The 4,130-nt window shown below is 46.5% G+C and overlaps 1 long non-coding RNA gene across 1 annotated transcript; it reads left to right on the forward strand.

Moving 5' to 3' along the window:
- The first annotated feature begins 3,154 nt into the window (after positions 1–3,154).
- Positions 3,155–3,909, forward strand: LOC129596777 (uncharacterized). The gene is made up of 3 exons (XR_008691484.1): positions 3,155–3,461; positions 3,533–3,607; positions 3,672–3,909. It is a non-coding gene; the product is annotated as an uncharacterized LOC129596777 (long non-coding RNA).
- Positions 3,910–4,130: the final 221 nt, after the last annotated feature.

Genomic DNA, 4,130 nt, shown 5'->3' on the forward strand with positions numbered 1-4,130 from the left:
TTCGGGCACGTATCAGGGTTGACCCCTCGGAGGTCCGAGCACAGCCGCCTGGACTTTTCTCCCTCCTTAGGTGCGAGGATCAGCGGGGCGCTCCAGGAATTCGGCTAGGCCGGATAAATCCTGTGATGTACTGTAACCTTGCGGTTGGCAGCGGTATGGTTGCCAACCTAGAAGTCAGCGGTATGGTTGCCAACCTAGATGTACGTACGCAGGTCACTGTTTGACCATCGGTTTTGGGTGCATCCAAAACGTTTTTCTGTGAAGGTAAGCAATTGAAGGTCACTTCGCAATCTGACTAAAGAATGCAGTTTATTTTGGAGGTGACTGATTTGGAAAGAATTGATCGCGTGCTGGACAGCATTAATCCAAAAGTGCGCATTCGATTGGACTCCAAAAGCCTGAACTATCCCATCTGGACGCCGCCCATGCAAAGATCTCAACTCACAGTCAACCGGTGGATGTCGGAAGTTGAACGTGTGCCAATTCGGACGAGGAATTTGCGATTGATAAACATTTTGAAGTTTTTGTACAGCATACGGAAACACCTCATGGCAGTTGCATCTGCGAAGTACCAGTTCTACTGAAGAAAAGACTTCAAAGGAACCAATTCGTTATCCTGATTACCAACTCGGACAAGATCTGCATGGCCAGAGCATCGGTGGTGGGGATGGCGTATGCTGACGGTGACAAGCTGCAGTGCCGTCGTTTAAACGAAGGGAAGAATCTGCAAACAAAAGAAGCAAAAGAATAAAAAGATCTCATTCAGAAAGCTAAACTGGCGGTAAAATCCCACCATACCAAGAAAGCGCATATATGTTTCTTTTCTTTTATAGGACCGAACTCTCTTACGGCCTGGACTTCCTCTGGATCCGTGGATATACCATTCTGGTCAACTGTGTGACCTAAAAAGGTAATCCACTTTACGAATACTTCAGTTTTCTCTGGGCTGATTGTTCAACCACATTCCCGTAATCGTAGGAAAAGATCTTCTAGATCGCGCATGTGGTCTGCTCAATTTTGCTACAGACGATAATATCGTCTATAAACACTAACACATTGCGCCATTTCATCCCTGCTAGTGATAAATCCATCGCGCGTTGAAACGCGGACGGCGCGTTCTTCATCCCAAACGTGAGCGCGCGGTATTGAAATCCAAACTCTTCTCAAACCATCGTCGTTTTAGACCAGTCATCTGGTTTAATTTTAATTTGCCAGAACCCGCTTTTCAAGTTAATTTTGCTAAATACCGTCGCCTTATCCAAGGCGTTAAGAACGTCTTCAACTCTGGGCAACGGATACGAGCTATCAAATAACCGCTCGTTAGATTTACGGAAATCAACAGTAAACCGGCGCGAGCCGTCTTTCTTCTTTTTGCGATACAGATGGGATTTCCCCATGCCGAATTTGTTAGTTCAATGATGCCGTCGCGTATCATTTCCGCCGCCTTAGCTTGGAGCCACTTCCTGTTCTCGAAAAATGCACGATAACGAGGCGTACGCACCGGAGCGCATGTACCAGCAGGCACAGAATGTTCATAAATTGTACAGCATCCGACTGGCCTCGCTTTTGTAGGTAAGACCGCCTTTGCTTTGAAAAAGTTTCTCTTATATCCTTGTCGGGACAGATTTTCCCCACTTTTATTTTAGAAAAGTTTCTTTCGTTTCTTCGTCGGTACCGGATTCACCAACCGGTTTACTGATCGGTCGTTCACTGCAATTTGCTGGCGAAGGCATTCACAGAGTGCTGACTGCACCGGAACACGATTTCGGTCCTTGCGGACATCACAGAATTCCGCATGATAGTTTTCCTTGTATGCCGGAGTATCCATGCCGTATACCTCATCTGCCAAAGCAATCTCACCGAGGTTTGTATCTGTATTTAACACTGGCGGTTTATGCGACAAGTTCATGACGCACACACGGCAATTACCGTGTTCCTTTACTGATACAACGCCCTCAAATAGCAACTCGTTACTAATATTTTCAAGGATTTTCCCTTCATAATAGAACGGTTGACTTTATAGATTATTAAGCTGAAATTCATGCAGCTTTTCATCTAGCAAGTTTGTCGTGGCTTTAATCACTCCACGTGAGCGCGGCTGAATGGTCATCGGCGAGGCTGGAAATAATTACATTTTGCAAAATTCCAGCGCAGGAAATTCCGGGATTGGCTGGGATACATCCGCTAAGTTGCATCCGATGCAACTCGCTCATCATTATCACTATATGCAAACTCACTTCCCTGCTCCGAGTGTACCACCCTCAACATTGCAGGATCATCCCTGATGTCCTGGAAAATTCTGCGCTATATTCTAAGTTGTGGCGGCTGCACAGGAACCTTTACTTCCGGCTGCTGTGCCGACGTAATCGTAGCGATTACTGACTGCGCTTCCTACTGCGCTTTTACACCGTTTTTATGCAGGCTTTTTGTAGCCAATTCTTCGTCGAACCTGGCTTACGTTTCTTGCGCGGCGTCGGGCTTCACAATCTTCCCAGTCTTCATTTACCACTAGCGCCACCGGCGAGGTACTATTATTCCTTCCCTCTTCAATTTTTTGCATAATTTCTGTCTGCTGGGTCATGTTTACCTCGCGTAATGCTTCATTATTGGCCGCTACATGTGCTTGTTTCCTAGCACGGAGCTCCTGAATGTGCTCCAAAATTTCAAAAACATCAAAGTCTGCATACGTCTGTATTAATTCGGCCGTGTCTGGAGAGCGTAATCGCGCTACGTGTACCAACAATTGGGTACACGTTACATTTTGGTTTTCCGCCTGTCTGCCATCGTAGGATACCGGACACGGACCGATAAATTGCTGGCATGCCCACTGCTGGGACAAATGTGCCATTTTCGAATTCTCCTGCCGGCGCCGGATTATCTAAAGAGAATCTCTAGATAATCGGCTTTTTTGCATCGGCAATGCCTTCCTTGTGCTCAGCGATCATGAACTGACGAGGTAAATTTACCGTATTGCGACATTTATCGTAATTTTTCTCGAACTTATCAACTTGGATAATAATATCCGGTTAGTAAAATACGTTCATAAGGTACGGGTATAATTTTACATTTGGCCCGCAAACCTGTTGATGAATCAGTATTTAGTGGAAGCAAGCAATGACCTTGTTTCGCCATTGGTGTGGAACATAAATTTTTGGACACTGACCGCTACGATCTAGTACGCGGCACATCAAGCCTTCAAATGTAAACAACCGATTTACCTCGAAGCGGAGGAAAGTCGTATCGGCTAAATCTGGTCTCTTTTGTATCTTATGCCTCATTTTACTGTCAGCACACCGCTGCTGTTCTGCTGCCCAGAATTCTGGTGAAGGGCAATCGCGTTTTGACGGAAAACGATCTTTATCATGCGGTTTCTCTGGCGGCATCATCCACCGACGCGAGTCTGGACCCCGCGACATACGAGCCGGGAATGGGCTTTCAAGGACTTCATCTACGCTTCTCCGGTCAGTGTTTACAGGGACAATGTTAAGCGTTTTATCGCCCATGCTCATACATTGAACAGTCTTATTATTAGCGTGATTCACTCCTGCAAACATGTAGGATGTCTCCGGGTGCTGCTGTATCACTTCAGCCAGTTTTGGATTAGTAGGTTAGTTTTTTCACCTCACCCCCACGAACTTGACTGCTTCCTATGTTTGATGTGCCTGTTACAGTTTGCACCGGCACATTACCTTGTGAGGTGGTTAGCGCTTCACCACCACCCCCCCGAACTAAACTGCTGCCCGCCTGTGTTGATGCTGGCACCGGATGTACTTCCGCTTGTAGTACCACCGTTGTACCCAACGAATTGATCTGATGGGCATGAATTTGACTAGCTACCAATTCTAGGACTACTGCCTGTGCCGGATACAATCGCGGCGGGCTATCTGGTTCTCGTAAATCTCGCGACAATTCCTCGGCACGCTGAAGGTGAAGTATACACACTTCCGGCTTTGCATTAGCCAACATTGCATGTGCCGATTCATATGGTAAAAATTTTGTTTCTTTAGCCACGCCGATCCTTTCGGTCAACATTAGCGCTACGAGGAAGCACAGAATCAAAGTCATGATCCCGTATGATATCAGGCATCCGGTTAGTCAGACGCTTTAAAATCTTGAAGCACCCGGCTTCC

Source organism: Paramacrobiotus metropolitanus, unplaced genomic scaffold, assembly GCF_019649055.1.
Source record: "Paramacrobiotus metropolitanus isolate TYO unplaced genomic scaffold, Prichtersi_v1.0 Parri_scaffold0000095, whole genome shotgun sequence".
In the NCBI taxonomy this organism is placed as follows: Eukaryota; Metazoa; Tardigrada; class Eutardigrada; order Parachela; family Macrobiotidae; genus Paramacrobiotus; species Paramacrobiotus metropolitanus.